General features: G+C 39.7%; 1 protein-coding gene across 13 annotated transcripts in view; it reads left to right on the top strand.

The window, feature by feature from the left end:
* The window catches only part of Cacnb2 (calcium channel, voltage-dependent, beta 2 subunit), a 384,951-nt gene that overhangs the window by 318,445 nt on the left and 53,040 nt on the right, over positions 1 to 13,466 (top strand). The gene's annotated exons all lie outside the window — the stretch shown is intronic.

Raw genomic sequence — 13,466 nt, forward strand, 5'->3', positions numbered from 1 at the left:
GATCTGTCCTTTGAAGAAAGTGGTGTGTTGAAGTCTCCCACTATTATTGTGTGAGGTGCAATGTATGCTTTGAGCTTTACTAAAGTGTCTCTAATGAATGTGGCTGCCCTTGCATTTGGTGCGTAGATATTCAGAATTGAGAGTTCCTCTTGGAGGATTTTACCTTTGATGAGTATGAAGTGTCCCTCCTTGTCTTTTTTGATAACTTTGGGTTGGAAGTCGATTTTATCCGATATTAAAATGGCTACTCCAGCATGTTTCTTCAGTCCATTTGCTTGGAAAATTGTTTTCCAGCCTTTCACTCTGAGGTAGTGTCTGTCTTTTTCCCTGAGATGGGTTTCCTGTAAGCAGCAGAATGTTGGGTCCTGTTTGTGTAGCCAGTCTGTTAGTCTATGTCTTTTTATTGGGGAATTGAGTCCATTGATATTAAGAGATATTAAGGAAAAGTAATTGTTGCTTCCTTTTATTTTTGTTGTTAGAGTTGGCATTCTGTTCTTGTGGCTGTCTTCTTTTTGGTTTGTTGAATGATTACTTTCTTGGTTGTTCTAGGGCGTGATTTCCGTCTTTGTATTGCTTCTTTTCTGTTATTATCCTTTGAAGGGCTGGATTCGTGGAAAGATATTGTGTGAATTTGTTTTTGTCGTGGAATACTTTGGTTTCTCCATCTATGGTAATACTTTGGTTTCTCCATCTATGAGAGTTTGGCCGGGTATATTAGCCTGGGCTGGCATTTGTGTTCTCTTAGTGTCTGAATAACATCTGTCCAGGCTCTTCTGGCTTTCATAGTCTCTGGTGAAAAGTCTGGTGTAATTCTGATAGGCCTTCCTTTATATGTTACTTGACCTTTCTCCCTTACTGCTTTTAATATTCTATCTTTATTTAGTGCATTTGTTGTTCTGATTATTATGTGTAGGGAGGAATTTCTTTTCTGGTCCAGTCTATTTGGAGTTCTGTAGGCTTCTTGTATGATCATGGGCATCTCTTTCTTTATGTTTGGGAAGTTTTCTTCTATTATTTTGTTGAAGATATTAGCTGGCCCTTTAAGTTGAAAATCTTCATTCTCATCAATTCCTATTATCCGTAGGTTTGGTCTTCTCATTGTGTCCTGGATTACCTGGATGTTTTGAGTTAGGATCCTTTTGCATTTTGTATTTTCTTTGACTGTTGTGTCGATATTCTCTATGGAATCTTCTGCACCTGAGATTCTCTCTTCCATTTCTTGTATTCTGTTGCTGATGCTCGCATCTATGGTTCCAGATCTCTTTCCTAGGGTTTCTATCTCCAGCGTTGCCTCGCTTTGGGTTTTCTTTATTGTGTCTACTTCCCCTTTTAGTTCTAGTATGGTTTTGTTCATTTCCATCACCTGTTTGGATGTGTTTTCCTGCTTTTCTTTAAGAGCCTGTAACTCTTTAGCAGTGCTCTCCTGTAATTCTTTAAGTGACTTATGAAAGTCCTTCTTGATGTCCTCTATCATCATCATGAGAAATGTTTTTAAATCTGGGTCTAGATTTTCAGTTGTGTTGGGGTGCCCAGGACTAGGTGGGGTGGGAGTGCTGCGTTCTGATGATGGTGAGTGGTCTTGATTTCTGTTAGTAGGATTCTTACATTTGCCTTTCGCCATCTGGTAATCTCTGAAGCTAGCTGTTTTAGTTGTCACTGTTAAGAGCTTGTTCTTCAGGTGACTCTGTTAGCCTCTATAAGCAGACCTGGAGGGTAGCACTCTCCTTAGTTTCAGTGGGCAGAGTATTCTCTGCAGGCAAGCTCTCTTCTTGCAGGGCAGGTACCCAGATATCTGGTGTTCGAACCAGACTCCTGGCAGAAGTTGTGTTCCACTCACTAGAGGTCTTAGGATCTCGTGTGGAATCCTGTGTGGGCCCTTGCGGGTGTCAGGCGACTCTGCTGGCAAGGTAGCCCGGGGCTCGAGTGGAGTGGAAGGGGTTTGTGCCCCAGATCAAGCCCGGGTAGCCTGCTTCCCTATGTACCGCAGTCTCAGGTTCCACGCGATTGGATTGGGGCAGGCGCTGTGTTCCACTCACCAGAGGTCTTAGGATCCCGTGGGGGGTCCCGTGTGGGCCCTTGCGGGTGTTGGGCAAGACTCTGCTGGCAAGGTAGCCCGGGGCTCGAGTCGAGCGGAAGGGACTTGTGCCCCAGATCAGGCCCGGGTAGCCAGAGCATCGCTTTCTTAATGCCTCTCCTGTAAGACATAGCCTGACCTCTGTATTTTTCACAGACTGCTAATGTCCTTTATTTTCTAGCTAACCCACCTTATTCAACTTTCTTTTTTGCTAACTCATTCTGATCACAAACTCTGAGATGTACTCTTACTCTCCTTATCCCTTCAGCCACTTCATTTATTGTCCTCTGCAGCTGTTTAGTGTTCCCCCTTCCCTAGAGTGCCGCTCTTCTCTGTCTCTTACTACTGTGCAGATATGTATGGCCATGACCTAAATGCCCAATGAACCCAATGAACTATCAGTCTAGACTACTGGGTCTCAACCTCCCTTTAATACAGTTCACCTTGTTGTGGTGATCCCCCAACCAATTATTTCTTTTACACTTCATAACTGTAATATTGCTACTGTAATGAGTTGTAAATATGTAATATGTGGGAAAGCTGATATGTGACCCCTGTGAAAGAGTCATTTAGTCCCCAAAGAGGTCATGACCCATAGGTTGAGAACCTATATTCTAGACAGAGTTGGGCCCTGTAATGTTGCTTAGACATATATTTCTTACTTAATTCACTCCTTCCCCTAATATTATCATAAATAACTAAAAAATGAATCCAAGTCTTAATATGTCTTGTTGTTACGCAGTCATTGACCCAACAATGTAGAGAGTCTCCTGTGGTCACTATGATACATTTGAAAAGTGTAACTATGGCTATTTGCAAAATGGATATTACATGGATTTCACTTGTCATCAAGGCTTCAAATAATAAATGAGAAAATCTACTTGATAGCAGTTGTTTTGAGAAGAATATAGTCTGTGGCTTGAGAAAACTCTCCTCTTGTTAAAAAGGTCATAGAGTCTTATGATATATTACCACTAAAACCTTATTCCAACACTTTTGTGATAAGTTTATTTTGCAGTTTTTAATGTAACACATTTCACAAAATATAAAATGAATTTACATTATTAATAACGCAGCCTTAAGGCATTACAGTGTAAGCCATTTATATACTAATACAACCATCTTGATGCATCTCCAGAACACTCTGTTTTTGAGATTATAATATAATTACATCATTTCTTCCTCTAAACCCTCCCATTACCACTATCTCCCATTCCCTTGTGTGCTCCTGATTTTTTCTTTCAAAACTATGGGCTCTTTTTCCTTGTTACTGTGTGTGTGTGTGTGTGTGTGTGTGTGTGTGTGTTCATAAGCACACAATGCAACCTACTCAATCCATATAATGTTACTTGTATATGTATGTTTTCAGTGCTGGTCATTTGGTATTGTATAACCAATTAGTGTGCTCATCCCTGGAGAAGACTATTTCTCCCATTCCTTAGTTGTCTGTAGTTCTTTGTCTATGGTTGAAGCCATCTTCCACATTGGCATATCTATTCATGTTGTCCTTGTTTGAGTCATTCTTAGCCAGTCATGTTGCTGAGAGTTTATAGGTGTAGTTTCTCTGACATTTATAAGAGACACAATCTCACAGCAAGCCCCCTGTTCCTCTGGGTCTTGCAGTCTAACTGATAAATCTACACACAACTCTTGAATCAAGGCTCAGCAATCCCAAATTGAGCTATATACCAATCAAAAACTCAACTCTACCCACTCTGTCCCTGAAAGCCATTGTTCTGCTTTCGATGCTTAGGAGTTTAACTACTCCAAATGCAAGCCAGTGGACTCCTACAGAGCTCGTCCTTCTCTGATGGGGTTGACTTACCGTAGTAGTATCCAGTTCTGTGTGTAGTTAGATATGAATTTCTTTCCTTAGGGCTCATCTTTGTGAATGCTGGACTTGGTTTATCCTTTCATCTACTGATAAACACTTCACTTCTGCCTATGAATGCTTCTGTGGACATGGGTGTCCAAACAATCTCCAAGAAGCTTCAAGTGAAAGCCTATTATTTATATTCAGAAAACAGACATTCTTTCTTAGACCATACACAATTAGTTGGGTTCACTCATTTGACAATGCTAGGGACTGTCTGTAGTACTTGTTTAAATGTGTGCCGTCTCTCTCTGCCACACTAGAAATCCTTCACAGAAACTATCTTTAGGACAAACAACATATTTAGAGAGCCAAATACCAAAAAAAAAAAAAAAAAAAAAGAAAAAAGACGAAACACAACTTATTTTTAGCATAATATAATTTACTTGCTCTTAGCATGGCTAATTCTTTTAGATGATTACTGCTCTTGAATACAAATATGCTTTGCTGAGCCATTATTTTGGAGCTGTTCTGATGACAGTGAGGAAGATCTTTCCATCAGCCTTTTATCTTCTGATGCTCATGACATAGTTCCTTTCAAAATACACAGTATTCAATTCTATGTAAGAACTTGAGGTGTGTTTGAAAATAAGTAATAAAATTTATTAATATGCTTGGTAACAAATGAATCAACATTTTCCCATTAATACTTGCTGGAGATAAAAAAATATTAACCTCCCAGCTGAAAAACAAGAAACAAATTTGTCAATATCAAGTATCATGTAACTGAAAACTTAGGAAAATTTTATTCTGATTCATTTTTCATGGCTGACAATTTGTATTTGGGGGATTCTCCTGTAATTATTCTGACATATTGTGTAAACTTCATGAAGATAGAATTGTATACTAAAAACCATAGGCACTTAATACATATTGAATTTACCCAAATGAATGATGTTGTTAGTATCATTTGGAACTTTCCCTAAGATTTCATTTTTATGAAATTAAACAAAATTTAAGACCTAGTTATAAGACAAAAAATTCATAATAAAGAACACCCATTAAAAAAAGAATATCCATAAAATTACTTTTCAATTCTTTTATTGATGCTTTGGCTTCACACAAATGTATACCACATCTTGAACCTAACCTCTGACTACTCTCCAGCCCCACATGTTCTGGACATGCACCTCCCAACACACTTCAAGGAAGCTTTTCTCTTTGTCAGACCATGATGTTTTTTAAACCATTTCCTCACAGTGTGATTCCTCCTTTCTACACTGAGTCTCTTCTGCAGTTATCTTCACTTACAGAGACCCTCTGCTCATGGTCATGGTTCTAGGGTTTCTTACTGAGGTTTTGAGTTTTGTCCAGAATGAATCTGTGACAGATGCGTCACTCTGGACTGACATTGTCCTAGGATTTACCTACCTTGTATGATGTCATTCATTAACTCTCTCCAAATCCAGAGTCCATGTTTTCCCCATGGGAAATGTATTCTATATTTTGAGATCATAGCCCTGCTAAAGGTCTGGAACTCTTCAAACATGACATGTTACAAGATCCCAATCTACCCTTTGTTGCCCCAGAAGGAAATTCACTCAGTCTCTGAAAAGACATAGTTGCCTCCACATACTGAACTCTTTCTGGAGCTCTGGGGAGATGCAGCTGTTTCTCTTCCTCTCCATTTTTGATATATACTCACTGCAAGAAAAGACACTGCTTTACTCACCAGGCAACACCTTACCCAGTTCTATGGAATGAAAAGTTCACCTTGCCCCTCTTCTCCCTGTTATGACTAATCCCAGTAGACTTGATACCCAGTCTTTCTCTGCAAAATTTCTATGGCTCCTAGGACAGAATATTCAATATAAGAAACCATCAAAGTATCTTTCACAGTACCTACCAAAAGCAGGTAAATAGGAGCTTGCTCATAAAGCATATATAACTAGAGTTTGCTTTCATGTGATCTGAGATGATTTTCTTACCTTCTCTTCAAACTTCACCTCCCATCTTTAGTTTGCCTCTTCACTTTAAAACCATGAAAGGTCACTCATTAGTCCTTCCTTGATTTCCACTTGACTTCTCCACCTAGAGAGTGTTGTGCACAGGTAGCCACGCTCTCATCATTCCAGAGTCCATACTCTGTGCCCCCTTCTCCACAAACGTCCTGTGCACTGTGTTCCTCTGTGACCCAATCAAACTTCCTATGCATTATGTCCCTCTGCTCCCTAATCTTGTGGTATGTAGTTAGAATAGGAGCAGCCTCCTCCTCCTCTGAGGATAGTTTTCTCTATCCTTCATCTTACTGAATTCCTGCTGTCCATCTCTGGACAATTCACATAGCCATTCTAAAAGCATAAAGCCCTATATCACAGCATCTTCTGATTTGGCCTATGAATCTCCACTCTCTTCCAGTCAGACCTTTCACAAGAGGTTGGCCCATATAGCTTCTCCCTTCTTGACCTTGTCATATCTAGATGGTACCCCAAAACTCTAACAGAAGGATCCAAGCAAGGTCACCAACAGTCTCTGGGCTGTCAAATAGTCATAAATTGGGCCTGATCTCCCTTAAGCTGTCAGCAACATTCAAAATAATCAGTTGCTCTCTCCAACTTGAAATGCTCTCAGCTGTTAGCTGTTGTGACATCATGTTCTCTGGACAACCATTGATAAAAAAAAAAAAAAAAACAAACAAAAAAAAAAAAACTGGGGACAGTAAAGGGATGCAAGCTCTTTAACCTCTGCTTAAAATCTCAACATCTTGGAGCTGGAGAGATGGCCCAGTGGTTAAGGATACTGACTGCTCTTCCAAAGGACCCTGGTTCAATTCTGAGCACCCATGTGGCAGCTCACAACTGTCTATAGCCTCAAGATCTGACAATCTCACAAAGACATATGTACAGGCCAAACCATACCAATGTGCATAAAATAAAAATAAATAAATTACTAAAAAAAAATCTCAACATCTTAAAATCTTAACTTAGAACATGGTTCATATATTTTCCTTAGTTGTACTTGCCATCCAGAGTTTCAGGTTTTATGCCCATATGGCCTTGATATTCATGGTATAGTCACATGGATCTCAAAATGAGCTTGTGCATATCAGAGCTCTTGATTTACTCTCAATGTGCTCATTCCTGGCTTCTCTTCTCTATAATGGTCCCGGCATGAATATATTCTATTATCATACCTATAGTGAGACACTAATCTCTGCTGCCCTCATCTCTTATCTGTACTCTGCTTACTCCTTTTTAAGTTGACAAAGAAACAAAATTGGAGAAAAGAAAACATATTTTATTTTGTCAAGTGATAGTGGGGACTGGAGGAGAAGGAATCCATTTCAAAGCAAGTAGCAAGTAGGACACACAGCTGTGGTGGTCAGTGGACAGTGAGAAAGGACAAAGATGATGTCAAACAAAATGGGAAGGCTAGGAAAACTAGTTATTCGTACGTCATTCTTGAAATGAGAGTTGTGGGATCACCAGGATATGCTTGGGGGTACTTAGTTAGAGACAACTGGGACCAAGATATCCAAGTTCATTAGATAGACACTGGCTGAGTATATAGATGTCTGTCATTGTATTTGAATTGATGAAAATGTATACTAGCAGTGAGGCAAAATGTATTAATGGAAGAATAAGAATATCTGCTCACTGGCCTTAGGTTGGCCTTTTAGACCTCTTATTGGCTCTCCTTCCAACCCCAGGCATGAGTCTCTTGTCTCTTCACTGCTCCATGCCACACTTCATTACCATTCACAGGATACACACAGAAGCAAGCACTGTGCCTGGGTCCCTTCCAGTCATGTACTCAAGATAAACATCCATGTCTGCCTGCTTTATAAAGGGTTCATTGGCGGACATTTTGGCACTTGATCTTCAGTTATCGAAACCCAGTGAGAGAGTGCCAACACTTGACAGACACATCTGATCACACCCACCCTTCCTGGGCATTACTTATCTCACACACTCCTTGATAGTCCATGGAGCCAAGAATTCCAAAGGGACAAATAAAACCTCCCAGTCATTCCCATAGTTGAACCCATCGGCACTGGAGTGGGAGTCCATTTCACCTGTCTTTCCTGTCCTTTAAATGGGGTTTTTATTCTGACTATGGCCACTAACTTTTGAGTTAAATGAAAGTCTTACCAAAGAGGTCTGTCCTGGTATTGGCAGAGAGAAGAAAATTAAACTCCTTTGTAGTCTGTAACTGGGGAAACCTTCATGCATTTTACCAAATGCCCTCATTTTCATGGGATTTCATAATGTGCTGTTTAAAAGAAAACCTTGCTTAATGGGGCTGGGACAAAATTAATTAATAATGGCTAGTCATATAACAACACTTAGAAACATATGTTAATAAATTAGCTTCCATGGAAGCAAGCCTAAAGAAACTCAAACTAATTTCCAGGTTTTCTAGAAGCAATGCTTTAAGTGGAATACGATAAATAGAGGACTCCTAATTTGAAAAGCTTCAAGTAAGATATTTGTGAATTTCATGACTGAAATGCTAAGCCTGTCCTGCCTTCTCCTTTTGTGATGACATTTCAGTATTTACTGATTTGGGTCAGCACTGATATACAGACAATAATGCCAAATCTTCATATGCAACTTTCATCTGCATTCTGGAAAACTTTAAATCTACTTTTGAGATTTTTTTGAGACTGACAAAGAAATAACTCATGTCTAACATATGTCAAGTCCTAGAAGGCAGTGGTGACTATAAGATGGGTCTTAGCCCACACAGGTCACATTTGGGTGAAATTCCAGTCTGGCTGTAAGACCTGCAGAAAGTGTGCAGAGCAACATAAAGTAGTAGATACTATACTGCATGGAACTCAGTTTTGTGGGGCATGTATAGTATGCACATGTTTAGACATTTGCATGAAGTAAGCATTAACTCCTTCAGTGCCCCAAAGACTCTGTAACAATATAGTCTATGGTGCTAGTGACAGTCTAAGTAGCATACACATGAGCTGAGGCCCTCCCTGGGCTTCGGGGAGGAAGAATGGGAGGGCTGCAGTTACAGTAACTAGAGAATAAGTACTGGTGTTCATTCAGTTGCAGCAGCTTGCGAACAAGGAACCCTATTTATTTGTCATCCATCTCAAGTGGCTTCCCACTTTGGAGCAGTTTTGTGGACTCATAATTATTCTAAGCTCCTTCCTCGGACATAGTCCAGAAACCCCTTCATTTCTCAGACACATCAGAACAGGGCATTGGATCCCATACAGATTCTATATGGTGAGCCACCATGTGGTTGCTGGGAATTGAACTCAGGACCTCTGGAAGAGCTGTCTTAACCTCTGAGCCATCTCTCCAGCTCTATACTTCATTCTTTTGTGCTGTGAATTACAATTGCTTGTGTGACTGTATCCTCTACAAGATCACAACTTTCTTCAGACTATAAATTTTGACCATTGTCTTTTTGCTATGGGGTTGTAATTTAGCCCAGGTTGGCTTTGAGGTTGACATCCTCCTGGCTCAGCTTCAAGTGGTTCCTATCCTACTGTATTCTTATGACAACCCCTTCCATGTTTCTTTTATACGGATGGAATAAAAGGATCCAGGGAGTTCAGAAGCTAAGTTAGGAAGATGAATTCTGCCCTTAGAAATCTGTAACAACATAGCTTTGCCAGGTACATGGTGATTAGAAATAAAGAAACGTAAATAAAGTCTCATGTTGTGGTGCATGGCTACAATCTCCATGCTTGGTAACTAAAGCAGGAAGAATTTGAGTTAGATGACAACCTGGGGTACATAGGAAGTCCCTGGGTAAAAGCAGACAAAACCAACCTCAAGGATAATGGACTGCATGAGTTCTATAAGAAATTACTGTAGATGTTCCAAGTTACTTTTGCTTAGTTCTACCAAATCCCCAAAGACTCTGGAAGCTCCAAATCTGACTCCTGTAAGTGTCAGGTTCATGAGGTGAGTTACTGAGAAGCAGGGGCAGTCCCAGTCTTATCTACCTACTTTGCACTCAAGTCCGAGGAGCAGAGGCCTGCTGGCTTCTCTGAGGCGGAAGTTACATTCTTTCACCAAGTTCTACAGGCCTTGCATGATTTACACTAGAAATCTTTAAATCTGACCCATATCTTGTGAGTAATATATGGCCATCAAGAAGAACAAGGTTAGTGGTTGATTGCATTTGAATAAATCTCTATTTGTATACTGATTATTCCATCTGACGAGTAATAGGGTCCTGAGGTTGAAGGTCTCACTTCCATTTATTGTTGTTAAAAAAAAATGTAAACATGCTCAACCTGTTTTCCTGTTATCTATCATATTTTTCAATCAATAATATGCATATAATATGCATGTTAGTTAACCATGAATATTTAAAGATAAAAGCTTCATCTTTGTACTCACTTCCTAGAAATAAGCTTATAAAAATGCATTTCTGTCCTCATCCAAGGAAACCAGATGCCTGAACCAGCCAAAAGGGTTGAGGTTAAAAAGAAATGAATTAATGAAAATAACTTCATAATATCACCAATGGATTTTTATAAATTCAAAACCCAGCTTAGGATTTTTTAATAAAAGATAGTTAATATCTTCTTGGGCTGAAATGCTATTCTGACCTCAGAGGACAAAGAATTATGTCAATATACTTCTTAATTGCTGAATTTTAATTAGTTAATAAATCAATTTAATGTTACTTTTTTGATACAGGGTCATCCTTTGTAGACCTAGCTGGCCTGGAACTCCCTATACACACCAAGCTGTCTTTGGACTCACACTGATCCACCTGTCTCTGCCTCCTGAGTTCTGAGATTCAAGGCATATATTGGTTTACAACCAGCAGTAGATTTTTTTTTTTTAATGAATTGCTCTACTCAGTTTCATTGTTTCAAAATGCTGTCTCAGTTTCTGCATGGGTGTATAGTTTTGCATGGTTATAATTTTTCATAAATAATTAAACATTAACTTCTTCAGTACTCCAAAGACCCTGTAGCAATATAATTTACAGTGTTTCGTCACAGGTTTTTCTTACCGCTGGACTTGGATCAGCTGGTTCACAGCCAAATCACCCCTTCTTCAAATCTTAGGACAGCCAGTCTGTACAATCCTTTCGTCTGATCCTCACAGGGCTCCCTCTGCTCAACATTCAAATTCTTGCTTGTTGACTGCTAGGAACAGAAGGTGTTGCTGGTGGCAGAATAAAACAATAAAAGGATAGCCTTTTATAAATAAAAAGATGAAGGGGAGCCACCTTCTCCCGCTAATGGGCCTGGATCTTGTCACAGAGGCACACCTGCAAAGCCAGGAGGGTGAGAGTACGTGAGTCACACCAACATTGTCAGATATATGATGGCAGGTGCCATTCCAAGACCTGCCCACACTACATGGCCATATGTCAAGATGTGGTATAATATGGAAGGAGTCTTCATACAACTGTTTCTAGAAGGCCTTAAAATTAAGGAATTATTTACACATGATAAAAACCAATTATCTTTTTCTCACAAAATTATATAAAAATATCTGCCTTGACCCATTAAGGATTCACTCTTTTTATAACTGTTATTTGCTGCTTCTGAGAGGAAGCCATTACGCAGGTGCCAGTAGTCTTTGCTAAACTACTGCCCATGGTTAAAGCCTTTGGCTTTTTCCACTTCCTCCAGTGTGTAAGTTAACCAAAGTCTAAAATTGGAGCAGAAATTATGGGGTAGGGGAGTTTCAATTATGGGCTAGCTTCTCTATTACACATGCCCATCTGCTTTGGGGATGCCATCTGATTTTCTTCATTTGCCAAGTGGGAACCGTACCACTCAGTGTCCCTGCCAGAAAGTGTTTGACCTTGTAACTCAGAGGGACCTTAAAATGTTTGTTTTATAACTTACATAAGTAAGGAATGATTGAAGGCAAGCAGTGGCTGAAGCCTGAGGGCTCAGGAAGCTGAACTGGGATGACTGTTGGTAATTCTTGCTCAGCCTGCTCTAAAGAGCAAGTTCTTAGCCTGGTAGTACACAGTGAGACTGTATCTCAAACAACCTAAAAGAATGGAAGAAGGAATGAGCAAAGGGGACATGAGGAAGAGGACTGAGCAGAGTCATAAAATGTCCTACAGATGTTTTCTGATGGATAAACCTCTCTTGTGCACCTGCCACCCAACATCAGCATAACCCCTACACATGTGATTTCTGCTGAGCTGTTTTTCAAGAATGCCAGCACTTAGAATGTCACACTCTGGGATTGCTCAGAGTCGGCTCTCTTCCTGGATCCTTTATGGCACTCAGTCCATCTCCTGTAGAGCTCTTGTGACCTGCCATGTTTGGCCTTTTCTATATTCATTGAATGGCTTCCTGGCCTCAGTCACTTTTCTGGCTTCTTTAACCCCAGTTAACCAACTGAATCTGGAGGTCTCAGTTCTGCTCCTTTCTAATCCATCTTCCTGCCCTACCTGTCTAACTTGGTTCTAAAATTCCAGCTCCCTCTCAAACTAATGTTGCTTGCAGAATTGATAGCTGAATATTAAGTCTTTGGTTAAATGTAGGTCTCAGTTAAAATTGTGTTTACCATGAATGTCTCTCCCTAGCTTATGATTCTTTGTTCCATCTATAGACACTGGGGGCTTACAAGAAAATCTCTAGTAGTTTTGGTTTAAGTCTATATACTTCTGAATAGTCTATGTAGCTTGATTCATAATGCAGCTACCTTGGTTTACCTTTCTGTAGTAATCTCAGCTTTTCAGGTGGTCATAGGACTTGTTTTTTCATTTTTGACAAGCTTCATCCCACTAGTCAGATCTGCCATAAAGCAAATGTTGAGTATCATTGTTAGATAGTAAATTCTGAGTTGAGAGTGGTAATACATGCCTGTTGTCCCAGCACCTGAGGGGTAGAAGCAAGATAATTAGGAATTCAGGATCCTTTTTGCCTATATAGTATGCTTAAGGCTAGGCTGTAGTATATGAGATTCTGCCTCAAGATAGACAGACAGACAGATGATAGATGCATAGGTAGATAGGTAGATAGATGATAAATAGATGGTAGAAAGAAAGAAAGAAAGAAAGAAAGAAAGAAAGAAAGAAAGAAGAGAGAAGAGAAGAGAAGAGAAGAGAAGAGAAGAGAAGAGAAGGAAGAGAGAGAGAAAGGAAGGAAGGAAGGAAGGAAGGAAGGAAGGAAGGAAGGAAGGAAGGAAGGAAGGAAGGAAGGGAAAGAAAAGAAAGAAAGAAAGAAAGAAAGAAAGAAAGAAAGAAAGAAAGAAAGAAAGAAAGAAAGAAAGAAAGAAAGAAGGAAGGAAGGAAGGAAAAAAGAAAGAAAAAACAGGAGGGGAGTATTTAAAAAGAGAAAACGTGAATATGCACATACTCTATGACTTTACTTGCAGACATGTATTTTGGAACTTTGTGAGTTGTTAAAATGGCTCTACAGCATTTGCAGGGCTGTCAGCAATATCTGGTTCTTGCAGATATCAATGAAAATCAACTGTGATGTTTTGATGACCTCAGTGACAGGCATCCATGGTTTTTGATATAGCACTTCTAGTACAGTTCCTTTCCACTGGCGTCTAGCTCCACTTTTTAAAAAGTACCATCCAACTAAGGAGATGGGTGAGTGTGGAAGAATACTTG

Source organism: Mus musculus, chromosome 2, assembly GCF_000001635.26.
Source record: "Mus musculus strain C57BL/6J chromosome 2, GRCm38.p6 C57BL/6J".
Classification (NCBI taxonomy): Eukaryota; Metazoa; Chordata; class Mammalia; order Rodentia; family Muridae; genus Mus; species Mus musculus.